The following is a 24947-nucleotide window of genomic DNA, read 5'->3' on the forward strand; positions in this document are numbered from 1 at the left end:
CACACACACACACACACACACTTCCTTAGGGTTTCTCTGTGTAGTCCTGACTGTCCTGAAACTCATTCTGCAGACCAGGCTGTCCTTGAATTTAGAGACACACCTGCTTCTACCTCCCTTGTGTGCCACCACAACCCCGCCATTGAATGTTTGGTATACATTTTCATTAGCTGCCTTTGTTGCACTGAGATATTAAAAATATTAAATTTAAAATATTTAAATGACGTCTAACGTGTGTGTCTCTATGAACATCAGATGCATGCAGATGCCTGGAGATACCAACAGAAGGCATAAGGTCCCCTGGAACTAGAGTTATAGGCAATTGTGAACTACCATGTGGGTGCTGGACTCACAGCTGGGTCCTTAACAAGAGCAGTAAGGACTCTTAACCAGCAAGGAACTTCTCTAGCCCCTCTAGTTTTCATTTCTTAAAAGAAAATCATCAACAGCTACTACATGTTGGTAAAGATGGCCCGTGCTTCTAGAAAGATGATCACAGGATCCCCCTTCTTTACCCAGCTATTATGGTGAATGGTGTTGATTGATCAATAGCTGTGGCCTGATCTGCAGTTCCAAGAGAGACCCTACTTGCTCATGATTTACTATTCTCTTTAGATTTTACTATATCTAATTTGCAAATATTTTCAAAAGAAGCTTCGCATCTGTAAGGAATTGTATTTACTTTTCTTCTAATACCTTGAAATGATTTTGGTAGCCTAGGTTAGTCTTGCACGAACTTTGTGGCTCAAAGTGACTTCTACTCCAAGAGCTGCCCTCTCAGACATCTGAGGGGTTAGAGGCTTGGGGCACCATGGTTGGCTTTTAAGTTATCCTTTTAAAATTTAGCATTGGAATTACGTTAACTTCATAAAAAGAGTCATGAGATGTTCCATTTGTCTTTGTTTTCTGAGTTTGTGTAGACATAGTATCATTTTTATTTTAACTTAGATGCTTGATTGAATTTACTAGTGAAGCCATCTGGACCTGGTGCTTATGTGTGTGCATGCAGATATTTTAAATTACAAATTCAATTCCTTTAATAGATGCAGAGATACCAAGATTTCCTACTTCTTCTTGCACTAATTTTGGTGACTTCTGCTTAAAAAAATTTTTTTTTTGATTCTTTGAGGCTATCTTACACACATACAATGCATTCTGACCAAGTTCCCCCCTACTTCTTCCCCTAACTCCTCCTAGATACTTCCTCCCTCTCCCTCCCTTCAGTAACTTGGGTATCCCTCCACCCCAAGGAATGTGCTTATTTTTCTAAGTTTCTGAACTGATTACAATTGTATATTAGGTACGTTTGTCACTTCAATATTCCTGTTGAGACGGTTGTGATGTTCTCACGTGTAGATGCTGGTGTGTTGTGTTTTCTCGCTTGCCTTGTTATTGGCTTCCGGTTGGTTGAATTATCCTTTGGGAAGGAGACATTATCCCTTGTGTTTTCATTGCTTCGAGATGTACTGAGATTTGTTCTGTGGGCCAGCTTGTGGTGGGTCTATCTTGATGCATGTTCTATAGACACTACTGAAATATTTACATTCTGTAATTTTTTGTTATTGTTTCTTTCTATCTTATTAGTGGGGTTTCTTTTGCTCAATAAAGCACCATGACCAATAGCAGCCTGAGGAGGGAAAGGAAAGGGTTTATTCCAGCTTGCAACTCTTAGGTCACACACCATCACTGATAGAAGCAAAGGCTTGAGGCAGAAACGAGCAGAAGCCACAGAGAAAGGCTGCTTCCTGGCTTGCTCCTCATGACTTGCTCAGCCTGCTTTCTTAATCACCCCAGGATCACCAGCCCACGGGTGGCGCCACCCACAGTAGCCTGGGACCTCTCACATAGATCATTAAGACAGTATCCCATTGACTTGTCTACAGGCCAATCTGTGGAGGCAATTTCTCAATCAAGAGTCCCTCTTCTCCCATACGTCTATGTCTGTGTCAAGTTGAAGAAAATTAACCAGGACAGTTTCATAAAAGACAATTAGGTTAAGTCACTTGATAGTGTTGCTCAAATCTTTGATACCTTTAATAATTTTTTTTTTTGCTTACTTGTTTTGATTTGGACTTGAAATGTCCCCAGTATGTTCATGTGTTCAGTGTTTGGTTCCTAATTGGAAGTGTAATTTTGGAAGTACTTGGAGCTTTAGGAAGTGGTGCTGAGCTTGGAGGAAGTAGGACACTGGAGATGTACCATGGAGGCTGAAGATGTATGTGATTCAAAGTCCACCAGGGAAGTCTCCTGGTGTTCCACATTCACACTGCCATGAAGCTCTGGTCAAGTGCATGGGCCAGATCATCTGAAACCATAGGCTAAAATAACTTCTTCCTCCTTTGGTTTGTCTCTCTTTGGCATTTTGGTCACAACTATGCAAAAGTTACTAATATACTGCATATTCATCAATGACTGGGGAAGGAATGTTAAAATCTTTAACCATACAGTTTGTTCATTTCTCACTGTCAATTCTTATTTGGATATTTGTGCACTTATCAGACACCTATGTATTTAGGACTATTACATTTTGATAAACAGATCTTGCTACCGTTGTGACATCAGTGCCTTGAGGGTTTGCGTGCTAGACATGGACATTTCCTAACACCATTGCCCCCATTTCCTCTGTCCTTCCCACCTCCCCTCCGTCCATTCTTTCACTCTGTCGGGATCTTCATATGCTAAGGTGTGTTGAATGCTGCTATTCATTCTATCCAACAATCTCTTCCTTTTAATTGGGAATTGAAAAAATCTTGAGATTTTATTTACTTTTATTTTATGTGTATGAGTGTTTGCCTGAGTGTGTATCTGTGCACCTCATGTGTGCAGGGTATCAGATTCACTGGGCCTGGAATTCTAGATGGTTATGAGTCATCGTGTAGGTGTTGGGAAACTGAACCTGGGTTCTCTGGAAGAGCTTCAAGGGCTCTTAACCACCAGGCCACCACTTCAGCCCCGTACTACGGAGCTTTTGATCTATTTACACTCAGTACAATCTTTGATATGAAGTTACCATCTTGCTCTTTATTTCCTGCTTGTCTCCGTCACTGTATCTTATATGTTCTCTTTCTTGGTTCCTTTTGTTGAAGTTACTACTTTGTTCTTTATATCCTGATTGTCTCTATTTGTTCTCTTTCCTGGCTCCTTTTTGTATCAACAATTTAAATAGTTCATTCTACATTTTCTGGTGGATTCTGGTTTATATCACTCTGTACTATCGTTGTTATTTTTAATTGTTGCTCTATTAGGACTATTCATCTTTATCTTATCCAAGTCTACCTTGAACTAATGTTGCATTACATCACAAGGCAGCCTACTTACATGCTTTGCCTTTTATACTATGGTGCTTACCACTTCTACATATACTGAAGAGACTTACTGCAGAACACTGGAAAGACCATTTTTGCCTGAAGTAGCCCATTAACTTTTAAAATAGTTGATGAGAAAGAAACGTATCTTTTGTATTTACCACACTTACACTATTTTGATTATTCAACATCTTCCCCTATGGATCTTACACTTCCCTTTGATGTCATTTTCCACTGGCGTGAATTCTTTTTCAACATTTTTTTTCCAGAACGGGTTTATTTGTGGCAAACTTCTTCAGGTTTCATCTGTCTATACAATGTCTTAGTTGTATTTTCTCAACCATATTCTTCTGGCTGTGTGCATCCTCATAGCTGGGTAAGCGCTTTCTTTTAGCATTTCAAAGACGCTCGCCCACCCCCATCTCCTGTCCCCTACTGTTTTTTGCTGAGAATGAGTGATAATTCTCCATATGGATTATTCATTCTCTGCATCTCCCTCCTCCCGTTTTAAGATTGATTCTCCACCTTTGATTTTGTAGGATTTTTGGCAATATCATTTCTTGGTGTGATTTTCTTTGTATTTTTATTGTCTGGGTTGCTGAAGATCATGGATCTGTGAAATGATGCTTTTGAACGAATTTAGAAAAAGACAAATCAATATTTCTTTAATTATTTTCCTTCTTTCTTCTCTGGAATGCCAATTTTATATATGGTGCAATCTCTTTCTATATAGTTTGTATGGGCTCAATATATTGTCAAGGGAGCCCTGTTTATTTTTAATCAGTTTTTTTTTTTTTGTATTTCACTTGAACAATTTCTGGTGTGTGTGTGTGTGTGGGGGGCATGGCTATGGGTGTGCAAGTGTTTGTTTGTGTGCGCATGTGGCAGCCAGAGGTTGTCAGTGGCTGTCTCTCTCAATTACTCTTCCCCTTAGTTTTAAAAACAGAGTCTCTCACAGGACTTGAAGCTCAGAGGTTAGAGTAGGCTGGCTATTCAGTGAACTTCAGGGATCTACCAGTCTCTATCTCCCCAACACTGAGATTTCAAGTTTGCATTGCTATCCTGGATTTTTACATGGATGCTGGAGATTCAAACTCATGGCTTTTATGTTTGCATGTGACACACTTTCTGAGCCCTATTCTGAACTCCTACCACTTGAATCACTTCTCTCAACTGTCTCTGAGTGTGATGGTCCTTTCCCTGTTGTGTGTCAAACCTTCTATTGATCCCACACAACAAGGTATATGTGCCAGACACTTCATTTATCAGTTCTAAAATATCCATTTGGTTTCTTTAAAGACATTTCCAAATCTTGCCTGAGAAAACAAAATCTGTCATTATTTACATTCTTTTCAGCAAAATTACTTAACAGGTTCAATGTTATTATAAACTTACTGCCTTCTAACACTGCGGGTAGATGTAGATCTGTTGGTTTCTGATTATTTTCATGGTTTTCTCTTTGTGTGTCATCTAGTAATTTGCACACTAGACATTGTGGGTAGATTGCTTTAGAGACTCAGGATAGCTTATCTTCCTCTAGTGTGGATCAGGGTTCTAGGCGCAGTTAAATTTATAGAGAAGCACTTTGGTTTTGTGGCAGTAAGGGTGGATATATTTTAGTTTGGCTTACAGTCCTGGGCTATGAGCTAACTCCCAAAGAATGACACTTCTGTGGCTTCGGTGGGAAGCCCAGGTTGTTTATGGCTCGTTCCTCCCAGGCAGTGGCAGCTGCTGCGATGGTTGCTCCACTCTCTCCGCTATTGTTTTCTTCCCATCACTCCTGTGCTCTGTATTCATTCACATGACATTGAAAATTCAGCCTAGGATTTGAGGAACACGTACATAAAAACCTAGGGCTGACTCTCGAAGTCCTTTCTTCAGACTTTCCCTTCCTGTTTCCAGCCTTTTTGGCAACCCTGAATTCTGGTTTCTGGCTCATTAACTCGATGCTTGCTGGTCTCTAATTGAACTCCAGCCTCAATATTCTTTTAGAACTTTGAGGTGTCCACGTGGGAGACGGGTCAGGTAAATATGTGCCTGTTTCACCAAGTGTGACTTCAAGGCTGTACACTCCCCAGCCGCTGGCTGCTTTGCTTTCTCTGTGGCATACTCAGACACCGACTATAAAATCTTGTATCTAGACTTCGTGAGAGCTGTTTCCAGGAGGGCTGGATGGTTATTAGCTGCTCAGCACTACTGGGAACTTAAACTCTCGATGCCTATTTAATATAATATTCACAGGCCTCTCTTGATGCAGGCATTCCTGTTTTTATTTTATTTATGGGGAAAAAAGTTTCAGAAAAAGGTTAAATGCATTGTATGGGATCGCGCTTCAGTGAGGGCTGGAGCCAGCAGGTGGTTCCAGGAATTTCCGGTGCCAACCTTAAGTTTGTCCCTGCCTCACAACCCCTGTATCTAGAAAGGATCAAATAGAAAGAACCAGAAGCCGGCCTTGGAGGACCTCCAGGTCTCCTCCCCTTCTTTCCCATCTTCCTCTTCGGCATCTGTGAACAGGCCTCACTTCTACACGAGCTTCCCGGTGCTCCTGGAGGGGCCGCTGCTTCCCTCTGGACCTTATTGGAGAACATTTGAGGGTCGATCACCTCTAAGCAGAAGGCCAGGATTCCAGAATTTAGGATGCATTACATAGCCATGTTGCTCAAGATCGGTTTCTAAAAGCAGCGAATGGGATTTGGGAAGCGATGCATGAAGTCCTTTGGCAGAGGCTGGGGATCCAAGATGATGTGAGTTAATTTTGTGATAGTAATGGGGGAATTTTTTTGTCTTTTAATTCTTTCGCTGTCTCTCCTTGTGAATGTATATGTGTATGTGCATATTTGTGGTATGTATTAGGTGTGTGTAAATATTCATGTGTGTGGCTACATGTATGGGTGTGCACTTGCATATGTACAAGTGCCTGCAGAAACCAGATGGTTTCCTGAGGAACCACCTGACTTGTTTTTTGAGATAAGATCTCACACTGCGACCTGTGACTTGATTATTCTCCTAAACTTGCTAGTGAGCAAACTCTAAGGCTTGCTTGTCTTGTCTTTATCTACTGGAAGTGGGATTACAGGAGCCTACCACAGAGCCTGGCATTTTTTTTTTAAATGTAGGTTCTGAGGATTGAACTCAGATCTTCATGCTTGCCTGGCAAGCACTTAACTGCCCAAGCTACGTTCCCAGCCCCTTGACTTAGTTTTCTTCTACTAAGATATGTCATCAATGCCTGGTGGTGGTGGCGCACACCTTTCCTCCCAGCATTTGGGAGGCAGAGGCAGAGAGACAGAGGCAGAGAGACAGAGGCAGGGAGACAGAGGCAGGGAGACAGAGGCAGAGAGGCAGAGGCAGAGGCAGAGGCAGAGGCAGAGGCAGAGGCAGAGGCAGAGGCAGAGGCAGAGGCAGAGGCAGAGGCAGAGGCAGAGGCAGAGGCAGAGGCAGAGGCAGAGGCAGAGGCAGAGGCAGAGGCAGAGGTAGAGGCAGAGAGGCAGAGGCAGGTGGATCTCTGTGAGTCTGAGACCTGCCTGGTTTACAGAGCTAGTTCCAGGACAGCTAGGGCTACACAGAGAAACCCTGTCTCAGGGGGGAAAAAAGATGAGTCATCAAAATGGGTGACAGGTGGTGTAGCCTGATAGAGCTCTTTCAATAGCTCAACTTTGGTCCAGGCCAGCTGCTTCCATGTTTGTCCCTCCCAGAGGTTTTGATTCAGAGCCTGGCTGCTCTGCTGTGGCTGCCTTGTCCTTTGCTCCATAAGCATCGCTGAAGCCTCATACACACAGCAGCAGCTGGGCAACCATAGCGCACACAGCAACGGCTCTCGCTTACCAATGAGTGTCTGCAAGTGGGTTGGAGTATTTGTTTATCTGAGGCAAGTGGAGCCTCAAGGGACCCTGAAGCACTGTCTTCAGCTATCTGAAGGACTGTCTCAGGGAAGAAGAATTAGGTTTGTTTTCTGACATCCCAAGGGAAAGACAGACACAGGAGTAGTTGTCATAAGGGAGGCAGAGATGAAGATAACATTTCTTGATGTTATAGGCACTGTGGCGGGCATGCTAAATGCACTACCTTATTTAATCCTAAAGAGGGATTGTTCTCAACACAAAGAGAGCTTTCTAATCCACCAGTATAATTGTAATGACATTATCCTTATACTCTTGGGAGTGAATCCTCATTGGCTGGGCTTGGAGGAGAGAGATTCAGGTATTGGCTGTGCCTTCGGACGAGATAACCTCTAAAGTCTTTTCAGACCATCAGTTGGAACTCTAGAATGACACAGCAGAATGACCTAAACCCTGCTCTCAACTCCACTGTGTCATGGGCTGCGGTGGCCTCGGGTGTTCTATGGTGTCTTCACTCCCACCCCTCAAGCCCAGATATAAGTCTTCTCATCTGACTTGATAGATTCGGTGCTTCCTGGTCACGGCTATGCTCATTCACATCACATACAGTCCCCCATCCGTTCCTCCGTCCTTACTCTCCACCCACGTCCCTTTCTTTCAGCAAGGTCTCAGGCATCCCAGGCTGGCCTCAGGCTCACGGAGGCTAAGGAGGATGTTGAGGATCGGATCCTTCTGCCTCCACTTGCCAAGTGCTAGGATTTGTACCACCACACACCGTTTTAGGTGGTGCTGGGGATCGAACCCTGGACTTCATAATGCAGGGCAAGCACTTTACCAATCGTGCCATATCTCCAGCTTTAACTCTGTTTTCTTTTCTTTTCTTTTCTTTTCTTTTCTTTTCTTTTCTTTTCTTTTCTTTTCTTTTCTTTTCTTTTTTTTTCTGGTTCTCTTTACCATTTGAGTTTATGGGCCAGAGAAGCTCTGCCTTTCTGGCTAGGAGTTAGGGAGATCGCTTAGTGCTTGCTTTGCAAACATAAGGACTTGAGTGCAAAGCTCACATAGGAAGCTGAGTGTGGCTGTGTGTACCTGTAACTCCAGCACCAGGGGAGTGTGACAAGTAGATCCTGGGAGCTCTCTCTCTCTCTCCCTCCCTCCCTCCCTCCCTCCCTCCCTCCCTCCCTCCCTCCCTCCCTCTCTCTCTCTCTCTCTCTCTCTCTCTCTCTCTCTCTCGTCTATTCACACATGTGAGTTAGAAGGTCACTCGCTCGATCCTGAGGTCAGGTTCTAGGAGAGAGAGCTAGAGAGCTAGGATCACGAATGGTAGAGTTCATGATTATAACAGACGGTGGATGAGCCAGTCAGGAAGAGAGGAGAAACACCAGGATTGAGCCTTGAACCTTGCATTTCCTGACAACCCTGTATCACAGAGCTGGTGATAACTGGCTTAAATTTGTGAGCAAATCAAAGGAAGGTCTGTATTCTCTTTCCCTCGCCCTACACTGCTTGAGGGTCTTTCCACAGGCTTTTCATTTTATATAACGAAGTTTATATAAAGGAAATGACTGCCCCCTCCTCTGTCTGGTGTCATCCCTGTGTACTTCAACCTCTAAAGGGTTCAGACAGTCCCAGACCTAAGGTCTGAGACTTACCAGCAGGTGGCACTACAGCCCGATGTGCTCTTTTGGAGTTCCAGCTGTCCTTAGTGGCTCAAGCTTGTATCTTAGGCCCTGGTCCATCTTTCGGGACCTATCCCTGTTGTATCTGCAGCCCACTGTCTGAGGCTCCAAGTTAGAAGGAGATATTGAGAGGATGCTGGAAGAACTTTGGGCTTGGGAGGAGAGGAAAGGAGAGTGAGACAGGGAGGCCTACCTGGCATACCTGATGGCTACCCAACACCTACCCAACCCTTCTATCAACTTTTTAACTTTCTGCTTCAGGGAGTGGACATGTTGCTCTCTTGAATGGTATCCCTCTAGGTCCTGGAAAACACATCCAGAGTCCATGGCAAGGCTAAGCCCTTAGTCTTGTTCTAGCCTGGCTTCTGATCTCTTCCCCTCATGTTGTGGAGTCCTGGCCTTGTTACGAGGTATACTCTGTGGTTCAGACTAAGCAGGAGTTGACTCAGGCACTGTTGAACTACTGAGTTGGGGGAACTTGAACATGCGACTTGGCCTTTCTGATGTGTCATGCAAGCATGAGCTCCGATCTTGAACCCCTCAGAGTAATGCCGAAAGATTAACCTTGATAAGGGCATATCTGTGTAACCCAGTTGTGACCCTCAGATGATATCTCTCCAGTCCGCTTGACATCACAACGGTATTCTTTGCTGTGAGCAAAGAATTGGGTAGAAAGAATACAAGGGAGGAAGGGTTATGTTAGCTCACACTTTCAGAGGCTGACAGCCTATGACGACAGGGAAGACCTGGTAGAGTGGCTTGGTTCATAGAGGCAGGAGCTAGAGGAAGCTGCTTATTATTGCACGATGCTAAGCAGGAGGCAGGAATCAAGCCAGAAGAAGGGCCAAGCTATACCTCAAGCTACACTCCCCAGTGGCCTCTGTCCAGCAGCAAGGTCTCAGAGGGTCCATAATTTCCCTAAACAGCACCGCCATTTGGAGACCAAGCTTTAACACACATGAGCCTATGGGGACAGTTCCCACTCAAACCATAATAAAGAACTTGTATAAAATGCAGCTGGTGGTTAAATTCTGCAGAAAGCCCACTGGCACAAGATCATGGGACCCAGGGAAGATGTGCGGGTGAGCTGGGACAGGCTCTCTTGTCTCTTCACCTCACCTCATCTTGTCCCGTCTCCTCTCCTTTTCTGCTGCCTCCTTGATCGCAGCTCAGGTGCCTTCCGACTTTCTCCAGAAGCAGCATCAGGATATTCCTAGGCACCGCCATCCTCCTCTAAAGTCCTGGCCTGCGGCCACATCCTCTCTCACAGAGTCTCACCTCACCACGGTGTTTTCCTAGGGGAAAGGCAGCTCTCTCCTGAAGAGGAGTTCTCAAGGCAGGATGTTAAGGTTTTTCTGCCTGGTTGCATAACAAGATGGAACATCCCCAAGAGTGCCTGATGCATAATGGATGTTGAAGAAGTCAAAATCATAGTCTCCATGGGTGTCCTTATCACCATCCTGTGTCCCTGACTCAGGGGAGGCCTCATGGGACACAGGCAGTGGAACTGACAGGCCACCTGGCTTTGCTCTGCTATCAGCGACTCAGAAATGCAATCTGAGGCTTGCTTTGCACGTATGAAGATGCCGGTTTGATCCCTAGGATTCATGTCTTAAAAAAACCAACCAAACGAAAAAACTCAACTGAGTGTGTTCTCATGTGATTGTGGAGATGGACAGACAGGCGCATTTGAGTGTATAACTGCACACATATGAGCATACACAGATACACAAACACATATTGGTAAACTGTAAACTGTAGCACACCCTTATTTTGTTTGGCTTCTGGGGTCTTCTATCTGCAGCCCTATCTGCTTGGTTTTGGACCACGTTGCCAAGACTGTATCAGCAATGAGATGCACTGGCTGAGATTGAGAGGAGAGAGTTGCTGAGCCAACATGGCAGTCCCTCAGAGCCTTACTTATAAAATCCAGCTTCTTCAAAGCCGTCTGTAAATCAGGGTGCAGGGCCAGCCAGGGCCCAGGGTACTGAGTGGGCGGGTTGCTCTCAGTCTACTTGCCTGCTTTAATATTTGGCTTAGAGTGGGTTTTCTTCCTTCTTTCTGTCTGGAGAACTAGATCAGGACAAGACCAGCGTGACCCTGGCTCAGAGCCAGCAGCAAGCCTTCATACCCCAGGGGGAAAAATTGCCTTAGGTGCCAAAGGGGAAATTCCCTCTCTGTCATGTCTCTTAGAGAATGCAGTCAAAGGGGTGCTCAGCTCCTCAGCAAAGCTCCCACCAAGGAGGAGTTGCTCAGTCAAGGTGACATGGCCTCTTCAAGGATGCAGGAGGTGGGGGTTAGGGTGTAGTCCAGGCAGTTTCTCATCAGGAGCCTCAGGCCAGTGGTTCATCTTGACTGGACAAGTGCGTCGTCCACCCCCAAAATATTTCAGGTCCCAGAGCCTACAGAGATGAATGAAGTGGGGTGCTCACACTCAAGAGGCTTCCGTACCCCTGAAGTCCTATTATTATTACCTTGAGGCACGTGCCATTTCTCTTTCCCATTCTCTAGACAGCAAAGCTGAGGGTTAGCAGGGAGGATACAGTGCTCTGGTCTCCATGGGTCTGTACTGTGGCAGGCTTAGGACTGGACCACATTTGGGTCTTTGACTAGTCTATAGTTAGGTTTCCTCGTGTGACCTTGAATGTGGCATTCAAACTCTGTCCTATCACTAAGGGGTCTTGTGCATTGAGGAGACCCAGGTTCTAGAACCTGAGCTTCTCCTGCTTTTAGCCATGCCTTGTGAATCCTTCCCCTACTTTCTAAAACATGTGCACACTTCCATCTTGCCCACCCAGGAGGAGGAGAAATCAGAGCCTGCTTTTTGAGCTGTAATTTTGAGTTTGATGTTTTTATTGCATCCTGCCGAGTGATTTAAGTGTGTTCGCAAATGATTATACTGTGCTCCTTTTTAAACAATTCTAAAATCAAATAAAACACTAGAATCAAGTCCACCAATCAGCTGGTAACACAGGCATCTGAGGGGTCTCAGGGGACACATGTCCTTTCAGGCAGCCAGAAGGGAGGAGGCACAGTCTTAACGCCTCTGCCCTGTTGCACTGAAAGTTCATCCCACAAGGTCAGAGCATGGAGGATGGGCTCAGGACCAAGCTATAGTTGCTGTTAAGAGATGGGGCAATAGAATCTCTCAGTTGGTCTGTACCTATTATATGCCTGGTTTTGAGGTCATCGCTTTAAAACCTCTCAACGATTTGGTGTGAAGTTCTACTGCCCAAATGTCCACCTGTCGGCTAACGGGCATTGGAAGTATAGCTGGCATTTGAGTTCTTGCTCAGGCCAGGTACAGTTCAAAGCATTTTTATGGTGTAGACTTACTGAATCCCCATACTTGCCATATGGGTTGATGCTTTAGTGATCTCTGTTGAATCTGTCTAGATTGGTCCACAGAGGGGAAGCAACTCTGTTCGCATGGCTAGCGGGTGGCAGAGAAGGGATTAAAACCCAGATGTCTGTCCTTCTCAAAGGCTACCTTCCAAGGACTGTGTATTCTAATATACCACACAGGGTGGGGTCCACACGGAACCGAGGTCATTACCATGTGGATAGATGTAGGCTGATGCAAAAGTTTAAAGGATGGCAACAGAGGCTCTTCAGACCACCTCCTTCCCAATATGGAAAATATTGAATGGTTTACTTTTATAACAATCCTGCCAGCAAATGTCTGTTTTCCCCACTTCACAAAGGAGCAAGCTTCAGTATTAGTTTATCTAATACCAAACTGCTGAGATGTAGCAGGGGTGGGATTTGAACTAGGGTCTACCTGACTGCAGTGTCAGGACCCATCTAAATCCAGGCTCTGCTGCTGACCCACTGTTCTCGCTAGAGGCTTCACCTGAAGCACATGGGCTCAGCCAAGACAACCTTAAGGTGCAGTGTAGAGCAGATGATGCCCTAGAAGGCACACCACGTGACTGTGCCCTTTCCCTTCATCCTGGGTGTATGACAGGCTTTACCAGTCAATCAAAGATGCCCCGCCCCCCAAGACTTGTCTAACTACCGCCACTTAACTGAAATTGGAATTGAGAGGAAGCATTCCACGCTGAGAGGCTTCAAATGCAAACCACACATGGCTAAATATTCTCAGGGAATGGGCAAAGCTTATTATGCACTATAGAAACACAGAGTGAGCTCCCCTTCCCTGTAAGAGCAGTGGCTGGATTTGCTCTCTTAAGCAAGAGTATACCCAATTAGTGTTTGGACCAATGGGACCACAAGGGGATTTCACTCAGAAGTCAGCCACTCCCTGCCCGCGTTTTGAAGTTGCCAGTGCTGTTTGCTGTGCCTGCTGCCAGGGACTCAGAAGCAGCAGTGGCTGATGTAGCACTTTACCAGGCAGCAAAGATCAATTTCAAAAGTGAGTTATCCGTGATTTGTGACAAATAATAAAAACCATAAGTTCGTATCCATTGCAAACCGCCTGTGAGTGGAAGAGGATGTGACAAGAACAGAAAATGTAAATTGGCTCTGCAGAAGAAGAATGTTGCTGTGTTTTTGAAAGATGGCAATGCATCTTGCTCAAATGTAACTTTTCACTTCGGGGCGCGCTAGCTCTACTCGGTGGCAAATGAGAATGTTTGTAGATATGATGTCATGGCTACAGAAACAGCTCTGCAGTTTTATTTTCATCTATCTATCTGTCCAACCATCTACCATCTGCCCACCTGTTAATCTCTTTAGTATCTATCCATCCATCCATCCATCCATCCACCCACCCACGCATCAATTCTTCCAATATCATCCATCCATTTATCTACCCTCCAATATGCATCTATCCATCTATCAAGTTCATTCATCCACCTAAGCAACCATCCATCCATTCATTTATAATCCATCCATCCCTTTATAATCTATCCATTCAACCAACCATCTATCCATCTATAATCCATCCATCTATCCATCCATCCATCCATCCATCCATCCATCCATCATCCATCCATCCATCCATTCATCCATCATCCATCCATCACATCTTCCATGTGTCCAGGAAACAGTACCCAGTGTTTCAGGAACACTGCTGGGAACTGACAAGTTGAGGATGAATAGCATGGTTCCTATGCCTGTGGGATAAGAATCTAGAAAGAGTAGACATGACCTAACAAGCCAGGTACTGTAGAGGAACAATAAAATACAGGGGTGCAGGGCCTCAGAGAGGGCATGATCAGACCAACTCAGGAGGAAGGCACAGGAGAGACTTCATGAGGAACTGAGTCTTGAATGCAGGAAGATCAGGCATGGGGAGGGTGTTTTAATGAGAAGAAACAGCATGGGAAAACAGTGTCTTTTTAAAAAGTACAGCATATAAAGAGGCCTTGCCTCAAGCAGGCTCCTCAGGTCATGCACTGAAACTGGCATTTGAGTGGCAGGCTGTGGCCAGTGCTTGGTGTCTAGGGAACAGGCCTGACATAGTGCTAGCTGAGTGCCTGAAGATTCTCCTGCAGGACACACACATCCTAGTAGGTATGGCCCTGCAGAGTCCACCCCTCGGTACTCTTCCAGTTAGCTTCCCAGTGTTCCGGCTTTCCTGGCAGATGTGTCTTCTGAGTGTCTGTGATGAAGGTGTGGTGTTCTAATGGCCTCTGGGTAACAGCTGTGGGTAATCCCAGCCGTCTTCAGCAGTTTTCTTGGTGTGTGATTTGCTGGTTGGAATGAGAGGGAGCGAAGTAGAGATGAAGGTGGCGTGGTGAAAAACTAACTGGAGCAATGATCTTGGCACAAGTCATGCTGGCCTGGCTTGGCCACCTACTCGCAAGCTCACTGTGTGGGGTTAGCACTTCACCTCTCAGAGCTCAGCCAGGTTTTAGGCCCTCTGTTCTGGTGCCAGGTCCTTGCTTTAAGTGGGGCTTTTGTCCTTCCCAGTTCAGGACCCAGGTGGCCCCACACCTGATCAGCGTTGGTGATATAGTTTTCGGAGTCCTTCTCTCTGACTCCCACTCCCTTTCTGTAAGCTCCGTAAGTGGTGACTTGGGTTCCAAATTGTTCTTAGAAAATTCCTGGGTCCATCTTTCATCTCCCAACATCATGAAATGAACAAACCAGAAGGGGTCAGTGGGAGCATCCTTTGTATGTGAACCTGGACCTCTCAGCGGCTGCTGCTGCCAGGATCCAGCCACACAAGGAGTAGACTACATAGCACAACAGCAACCTCTTATTCCACTCATGTGGCCTGAGGCATGAATGGCGCCTCCAGGGAGTACACTGGGGCGATCCTGAGCAGTCTGCTTCCTACCACTGCATTCCCATCTGGCTTCACAAGCTCCTTGGCTAGCCATCCATCTCCAACTCCCATCTTCCCACTCTTTCCCCTTAAAATACATTACATTTACATGGCACTGGGGACATTCTTGTAGGCGTGGGGGAGGAGGCGCTGGGGGTGGGGTCAGAGTGTTGATGGGGCTTAGATCCATTTCCATTCACAGTCTATTTTTTTTTTGAATGGGAATCTTTCTAATATTGTTTTCCCTTTTAAGAATAAAAGTAACCTAGGTTTTTGCTTACCTCAGACTAATAATCCTTCTGTCCCAGTCTTCTAAGTGTTTTTACTGCTGAGATTACAGGCATGTGCCACCGTACAACATTTAAAGTTAGAGTTGGATCCAGGTTGGTATATATCCCCAGTGTGTTTGCTCACTGGAAGCACAGCTCTGTGCAGTTGGGACAGGGTTGGCTTCAGTTCTATGTGCTCTTTGGAAATGAGAGAAGATGAAAGCAGAAGCCTGAGCCCAGGCATAGGTACCAACCTGGTGGTCTGAGTCCCTGAATGTTCACCTCCCTTGGGACATACTGCAGTGACAGGGGTTCCTGTGTGACAGGAACTACCCTAGAGCCCATGTGTGGAAGCCTGGAAGGCTCTCCTCTCTGCATCTGTAACATGCTGTGATCAAAGTCTGTGGCATTCCTGAGCCCAGATGGCTGAGTCAGAGGCCCGTTCACACTGAGCAGTTGCCACGGGATCCATCATTTATCATTTGATCCCTTCCTGGAGCTTTCCATGGGGGAAATGGTGGACTTCCCCAGGCATAAAGCATGGTTGTCTTCGATGGAATTCTGTGAGGGTGAGCTCTGAAACCTGAGGCTCATACTCTTGGCACTTAACTCCTAGACAGCCACTGATCTCTTGGCTCTTTGTCTTGTAGCTCAGCCCTGTGCCAGCTGGGGACCTGCTTCATGTCTAGGCTGGCTCCCTGGTTTTGATGTTGGTGGCACCACACTGTGTACCACAAATCCCCAAATAATTAATTCTCACAAGAGCTCATGATGGTTTATGCAAATCTATCACTCTCCATTGGTCCACCAAATGGAACATTCCTGTCCCCGTCTCTAGCAATACTTTAGTTCTGGGCACTCATTTCTCTTTGTGAGTGTGTGTGCTATGCATATGTTTCTATAAGTATGTACATTTGTGCATGCATGTGTGCAGGAAAGCTGGACATTGTAGATGTCTGGTGTCTTTCTCTACTTTTTTCCCACATTATCTTTTGAGATATGATTCATTGCCAAACTTGGAGCTCACAGATTCAGTTAGACTGGCTGGCTAGCAAGCTCTAGGGATCCTCCTGTCTCCACCTGACCACACAATCCTATCCCAAGGTTACAGATCATGCACTCGTGCTAGGCTTTTGCATAGATGCTGAGGATCTGGACTTGGGTACTCATGCTGGCGTGGTAGACACTTTACTGACAGCCATCTCCCCTGCTCTGCTAAGCAGTTTCTTACACAGATCAGGGCTACTTCACAACCTTAAAAAATCCACTTTCCTTTCCACTAAACCGTGCCAATCTGTGTGGATGAATTGATAATCTTGGATGGTGCTATTTAAACAAACAAACAAACAAACAAACAACCCATCTAGTTATTTAATGTGTATGCATGTTGTGTATATGCACCATGTGCAGGTGGGTGCCCCTAGAAGCCAGGAAAGGGCATTTATCCCTTGGCACAGGAGTTAGAGATCTTATGTGAGTGCTGGGAATTGAACATTGGTCCCCTGTGAGAGTAGCAAATGCTCTTAACTGCTGAGCCATCTCTCTAGTCCCCATCTTGTACTACTTTTAAAGACTGTTAATATACATCCATGAAATACTTTCGAGCATATATGACCTTTTATCTATGTGACTTTATCTTTGGCCCTTAGGAAGGACTGCTATGACAAGACCAATATACCACCTGCCTCTGGAGTTTAACAGGGATACATTCTACTGTGGATGGTATACCTACTCCCTATGTCTATGATGAAACTCTTCCTGCAGAGTAACTGTATGGGAAAACAGGTCTTTTGGGTGAATAATTTAATGTTAAATAAGAACATAGGGTCTGTCCTGGTGTCTTTATAAGAAGAGGGAGAGACACAGACCTCTCTGTCCCTATGTATACAGAGAAGGGCTTTCTGAGAACAGCAGGGGAAGTAAGTCTTGAATAAAGTCTTGTCAGAAACCAGCCCTGGCATCTTGGACTTCCAGCCCCCAGAGCCATGAGGAAGTAGGTATCTTTCGTTTAAGCCTCTGAGTCTTATATGCCTTGTGATGGCATGTATTGAGCAACTGGGCTTGGTCAGTGAGTTCTTGTTAGAATTCATCTTTAAGATTAATCTATAGCTGGAAAGATTTTCCCTCCTAAAACCAGGTCAAGGGCCTAAATTTCTAGACCATCCATATCTACTCTAATGAGTGTGTCCCATCTGCCACGGCTGCTACTCACATTTCACAGAAGGGGAAATCAAGTCAAGAGGTCATGGCACAGGTCAGAGTTATTTTACCACCTTAAAAGCCTCCTGTCCCCCTGACTAAAAATATATTCCACAAGTGGTGGAGTCTTGGCCTTGAAATCTATTTTTTGGGTTAAATCCCTGGGTCATCAAAGTTACTTAGCACTCCACGACTCCTGGATAGGAATTGTGTCTGAGTTTTGAGGTTTCCTTCCTGGGCTTAGAGTCTTTGATGACCAATTTCCTCTGTCAACTTGACTGGATTTGGAGCCACTTGGGAGACATACCTCTGGGTGGGTCTGTAGTGTGTTTCCAGACAGGTTTAATTGAGAAGACCCACCCAGACTCTGTGGTAGCAGCTTATGGGTAAGAAATGAATATAAAGGGAAAAGGGAGAGAGCTAAGTGGTTTCAGCATTAGCCCTTGTTTCCTGACTATGGATACAATGTGACCAACTGCCTCACCCTGGCTATGGATACAATGTGACCAACTACACCACCCTGGCTATGGATACAATGTGACCAACTGCACCACCCTGGCTATGGATACAATGTGACCAGCTGCCTCACCCTGGCTATGGATACAATGTGACCAACTGCACCACCCGGGCTATGGATACAATGTGACCAACTACACCACCCTGGCTATGGATACAATGTGACCAGCTGCCTCACCCTGGCTATGGATACAATGTGACCAGCTGCATCACCCTGGCTATGGATACAATGTGACCAACTGCACCACCCTGGCTATGGATACAATGTGACCAACTGCACCACCCTGGCTATGGATACAATGTGACCAGCTGCCTCACCCTGGCTATGGATACAATGTGACCAGCTGCATCACCCTGGCTATGGATACAATGTGACCAACTGCACCACCCGGGCTATGGATACAATGTGACCAGCTGCATCACCCTGGCTATGGATACAATGTGACCAGCTGCATCACCCTGGCTATGGATACAATGTGACCAACTGCATCACCCCCCCCCCCACCTTTTCTTCCCAACCATGATTGACTGGATCCCTGTAAACTGTGAGCCAAATTTAATCCTTCATCCCTTGAGTTGCTGTTTGTCAGGCTTTTTTTTTTTTTTTTTTTTTTTTTTTTTTTTTTTTTCATAGCTTGAGAAAAAGTGAGAAATTCAGAGGCTGAATTTGGATCTTTGGCCATGGGCCATGGCTCTGCTTCCCAGGTGAGCCTGTGAGATATGGCTGTAGAGAGTGGAATGTCTGTATTTTCCACCAAAAGAGAGCCGGGTGGCAGGATGGGGCCTGGCCACAGGCTTCCTCACTTTTCCAGTTGGGCCCTGCAATGACCTGAACTGTTACTTTCTCAGGTGGCTCAATGGAGCAAGGTCAATTTTTGTAGACAATACCTGTGACAGGTGATGCTGCGAAGCCCATGGAACTTTAGGACTCTGCAGGTCTGGAGTTTCATTCTCAGCTCTGTTTCTGGATGTGTAGGCACAGATACCAACCTTCAGGTTTACTCTGGAGACCAAAGGGAAAGTCCTGGGGGGAGGGTTAGCAAGGTACTTGTCAGCATGGGGGAGGGGTGGTAAGAAGATTGGGCTACAGCCTCAGGCAAACGTGGGCTTGGACTCCAGTTCTTTCATGTGGTTACCCAGTCTCCCCATCAGTAAGTTAGGATTACCAGCTGCTCCCATTGCAGTGCGGATTCTCTATCTATCAGTTAGGATGTACATGTTTTTACCTCCAAAAATGTCTGTAATGCATTATCATCAGTGACCTCAGCACTGTGTTCTAGTTTCTCTCTTGTTTCCAACTGGCACATAGAATACCCATGACTCTTACGGTCATCATGGTTAGCTTAGATTTGATGAGCATGGTAACTGAGTTCATGGTTGCCAAGGGCTCTGCACAATGCCTACTGTGGAGCAGGTGTTCAGTTAATTGCAGCTGTGGTCATTGTACTGTGGGAGTCTTGGGAAGGTTTAAAATATCTCTGGGCCTTGCTTTCCTTATTCACACAATGGCTATACTGATATTTAGGGCATAGGGTCAGAGATACTATTAAATAAGTTAGCACATAGACTGTCATATTCACACCATTTGTCATGGAGTTAAGGCTCAGAGGTGGCAGCGGCGGTGGTGCTTCTTCTTCTTCTTCTTCTTCTTCTTCTTCTTCTTCTTCTTCTTCTTCTTCTTCTTCTTCTTCTTCTTCTTCTCCTTCTCCTCCTCCTCCTCCTTCTCCTCCTCCTCCTCCTCCTCCTTCTCCTCCTCCTCCTTCTTCTGCATCTTCTTCCTCTTTCTCCTCCTCCTCTTCTTCCTCTTCCTTCTCCACCCCCCTCCTCTTCCTCCTCCACCACCTCCTCCTCCTTCTTCACCTTCTCCTCCTCCTTCTTCTCCTTTCTTCTTCTGGAACAGCACTTTCTTCTTGTGGAGTGTAAGGTGAGGAGAAGGGAGGTGTTCACCTTGCCTGAGCTCTTGGGACCTGCTGGATGATGTGTCTCTTGCTCAGTGCTTCCCCCTTGTGGGGGAAAATAGAGCCTGCACTAGGAAGCTGTAACTGTAACCTCCATAGAGTCTCTTTGAACCTTCTCCATAGAGTCTCTTTATACCTGAAGGTGGTGACCATTGGAAAATTTCCCAGGCTACAGATGTAGATTCAGAGACCACCTGCAGCCTCCACTCATCTCTCAGGAGAACTTGCTTCCATATGGGGGATGTGTAGCATCAGGGGTGGTGAACTGAAGTAGCAACATCCCTTGTTCTGAGTGCTTAAGAGCTACATTTGGGACTTAGTCCTGAATCTGAATGACCATGGCCACTGGATAGCTCATCTCCAAGTTTTAGAGCCTCCCATATGTACAGTTAGCACAAGTGCAGGTTTGGCAAAAAGAGGATGCTCAAACGAGTGGGGTCACCACATGTGCTTGCCTTCTCAAGGGTGGAAGCTTTAGAGAGAGTGTGGGAAGATCATAAGCAACACTGACTTCAGCCACAAAATGCCCAGATGCTCTTTCTGCTGCTGTGATAAGATGGTCCTTGAAGCAGGCTTTCTCCTTCAAGTCTCTACCATCTCAGATAAGCAGTTTCAAGCAACTCCTGGGAACTAGCCTTCCAAAGTGGTATGAGTCACGTCTCCGTCACAACTCTGAGACAGTGGCACAGTCATGACAGGAGAAGAGCTGAGTGGAGATCATGACTAATACCCATCCATCGACACTCTACAGAGATCTATATGAGGGAGGACTGTTGGTATCCCTGTCACACAGGCAAGAAGACTGCAGCAGAGACACGAAGAATCCTGCCTGAAATTCCACTTCTGGGGATAGCCTGATGTTGAGGTCACGAACCAGTCTCCTATGTTCCTCACAACCAAGTGGTCTTGCTTGTTCTAATACCAGGTGACAACTAGTGGCCTAGGGAAGAAGATGGCTTTATTAGAGACTCATTGGGAGATTCCTGTCCCAGGAATCTCTGCTCAAGACTCCTTTTACTATTGATGAAGACATACCACCATCCCACAGATGAAATGATTGATGCCCACAGATCCTAGGTGATTGGCTCAAGACCACATGAACCCACAGCTTCAGGCCCCTGGTCCTGTTACACAGTGAACCTACTCTTCCCATCTTCACCCCTGCCAGCTCTCTTTCTGAGTCACTGCCATGCTTCTTATTGGAAGGAGAGGATGACCTCATATCCTGAGGACTAGACCCCACAGTCAACTAGCACATAGTTATGGCCCTGAGGGTTTAAATTTGAGTCGTTCCCAGTTGCTTAAAAACAAACATAAGGCCTGAGGAGTTTAGCTCAGTTGATTGAGTGCTTGCCTAGCATGCATGAAACCCTGGGTTCCATCCCAAGCACTGCAGAAAACCAGGCATAGAAGAGTATCCACAATCTTAGCACTAAAGGGGTAGATGCAGGAGGAGGAGAATTCAATATCATTCTTGCTACATGGGTAGCTCAAGGTCAACCAACAATACAGGAAACTGTCTCAAGCCACCACCTCCTCCTTCTCTTCCACCACCACCACCACCACCACCACCACCCCAAACTTGATTTATCTCTGGTGCTTTCCAGATAATTCCTAGGTAGGAACTGGTGGGGACTATGTTAGGAGTAGAAAGATGCAGTAGGTTGGAGGGAGATAGTCTAAGTTCTTCCCACTTTCAGGCTGGGTGGCCTTGAGCAAGATGTTGACCCTCTTTGAATGTCACTTCTCTTTACATGACACAGGAAATCAACCTGCATATTGGAGGGCTTTGATGAGATGATGTGCAAACAGAACCCAGTATTTCCCTAATGGTATGTCGGATGCTCAATAGATACATATATTCATATCTGTACATACAAACACAGGCACACCACATACACACATACACAACATACAATACACACATACACCACACACACACACATGCACAATGCACCACACACAAACACACAAATTGCACATACACACATGACACTCACATACACACACATACCACACGTACATACATACACCACACACACATATCAGACTCACATACACACACATATCATACACACATACACACCACACATACATACACCACACACATACACACAAACATATACATACATACATACACATACTACACTCACATCCACACATACCACATCCACACATCCACACATATATCACACATATACATACACCACACACACACATCACTATACACACACACTACATGAACATACACACATACCACACACACATACATACATGCACATATATACAACACACACATACATTCAGACATACACACACACACATATACACATACTACACACACATACACACAAACTATATACACACACCACATGAACACACCACATACACACATACACAACATACAATACACACATACACCACACACACACCACATGCACAATGCACCACACACAAACACACAAATTGCACATACACACATACCACACATACCTACACATATATACATATACCACACACACATACACACATACCACACAATACATACATACATACATGCACATATACACAACACACACATTCAGACATACACACATTCAGACATACACACACAACACACATATACACATATATACACATACTACACACACATACACACAAACTACACACACACACCACATGAACATACACTCACACCACACACACACACATACATACATACATGCACATATACACAACACACACATTCAGACATACACACATACCACACATACATACACATATATACATATACCACACACACATACACACATACCACACAATACATACATACATACATGCATGCACATATATACAACACACACATTCAGACATACACACATACCACATATACATACACATATATACACATACCACACAGACATACACACATACCACACACACATACACACCACACAAACACACACACATACCATACACACACACACACACACACACACACACACACACACACACACTTCTTTTTTTGACTTAAGCAAGTCTAATCTGTAAAGCCTCACCCAAGTTCTCTCTGGTCAAGAGCAGAAATTATTTCAATTATTTAAGGATCTGTAATTTTTCCAGGTTTAACCCTGTATCCTTTAAGTGGCAGTTACATGTGTGGGCTGCCATGCTTGTTTAGGAACCATTAGCTGCTTGACAGTGACGTTAGTCGGAAGAGAGAATGAGCAGGACCCGCGTCATTGAAAGCCATAGGCTGCTAAGAGCCAAATGGGACTTGAGGGGAAAAATAGATCTGAAAGACTAACCTAAGGGGAAAAATCATTTATAAATACCAATCTCACTCTTTTTCCCAGGAACCATCCTCCTGTTGTTCAAAGCAAGCTATAAATGCAGAGTGGGGTGCCTCCAGACGTTTCTCCCTAAACTTTGCAAGCGCAGAGACAGGTGACTGGAATGGGCTTTCCCCACGTAAGATGCCAAGGTTGTAATTGCTAATTCTTCTGGTCGTAATTTATCCTGCTGTCCCGGTGGGTAGCTAAACAGCTCTGATCACGAACTGCCCAATCGGCTTATAAGTCTTCTTGATGAATCTCTCTCATTGTCACGCTCCTTTCTCTAGGCTGCGGTAATTCTTGACAACTGTCTTACAGCTGCTGTCTCCTGTGGCTGCAGAGGGGACGAGTCATCCATTAGGAAGCACACATGGTTAGGAGCAAGCTCCTGGCGTTGAGGGATGGCAGGTGGAGGACAAAGCTCTTGTCTCAGGATGGAGAAGAGGGTATTAGAGTCTGCCAAGTGACCTCTGGGATGTGAGACACACCTGGTTCAAGGTCTTTGTGTGTGTATGTTGTATTGTATTGTATTGTATTGTTTTGTATTGTATGTGAGTCTGTGTATGTGGGTCAGAGGTCAACCTCAGGTGCCCCAGAACCCAACTATTTCTATGTCTCTACTGTCGGGATTAAAAGTATGTCCCATCCTATGATCTCAGCCCTGTTATTAGCAGGACCTATCCTTATTTATTTATGTTTTCAAATGTAGGTTCTGGAGTGGAGCGCAGATCCTCACGCTTCCGAGGTGAGCCCTTACTCACTACCCTGTTTTTCCAGCCCCGACGTGTTTTGTTTGTTTGTTTGTGTTTGGTTTTGGTTTTTTTAGGCAAAGCTTCAGATGACCCAGGCTGAATTGAAATCTTTCTCTGTGGCAGAGGATGGCCTTGAATCTGAATCCTCTTGCTTCTACTTCCCAAGTATTGGGATTATGGGTGTTGCCTCACTGTGTCTGGCTGATCTGGGGTCTTTTGGATCAAGACCTGCATCTTCAGTAAGAAAACACTCCATACTGATTTGTGATCAGACTGCTCAGATGAACCAGGGCAGCACCACAGAGCCTGTGGGCGCCCCAAGACTGGAGTTCTCAACTTCGTCCTGTGTTAGATGCTTGTCCCAGGCCTGCTCAGTCTTGGTGAAGTATGTGACTGGTTCTCCCTACAAGTGAGGTGGGACCCCAGGCTAAGGCTAGATAAGCTCTTTTTCCTTCTGACCGCAGAAAGGAGACAAAGCTAAAACCTGGGGGAGAGCAGAGCCACAACATGGGAGGATCCCGGGTCCCTGAATGACTTCATGGAACACTGCCTCTTATAGTCGGGGGGAGGATAAACCTTTATTGGGCTGTTTTTCAGACAGAAGGGCTGGTCATTATGGAAGTTAGCCTCCCTGCCTAAACAGGTGGTGCTTGAAATGAACTCAGATTTTCCAACTGAAGGACATGCCAAGTAGGGGCTAGCAAGAGGGAATTTACTAACCAGATAGTATATCGAAATGTCTTTTTGATAGTTGCGTGGAAGTCCAGAGTATAATTTGAAGAACAGTGGAGACATGGGGTCTTAATTTTTAGGCCTGATAAAGTGTTCATGTTAGGAGTTAGAAGGGAAGCATGCCTCTTCAC

General features: G+C 45.4%; 1 protein-coding gene and 1 long non-coding RNA gene across 4 annotated transcripts in view; one reads left to right on the forward strand and one right to left on the reverse strand.

The window, feature by feature from the left end:
- Asic2 (acid-sensing (proton-gated) ion channel 2) overlaps nt 1-24947 on the reverse strand; it is a 1088234-nt gene that overhangs the window by 17685 nt on the left and 1045602 nt on the right. The gene's annotated exons all lie outside the window — the stretch shown is intronic.
- The window catches only part of Gm51909, a 43623-nt gene continuing 18676 nt past the window's right edge, over nt 1-24947 (forward strand). The window contains exon 1 of the long non-coding RNA XR_003949743.1: nt 1-24947. This exon is cut by the window's right edge and continues 4557 nt beyond it. This is a non-coding gene — a long non-coding RNA (predicted gene, 51909).

The sequence above is a fragment of the Mus musculus genome, chromosome 11 (genome assembly GCF_000001635.26).
Source record: "Mus musculus strain C57BL/6J chromosome 11, GRCm38.p6 C57BL/6J".
NCBI classification, from domain to species: Eukaryota; Metazoa; Chordata; class Mammalia; order Rodentia; family Muridae; genus Mus; species Mus musculus.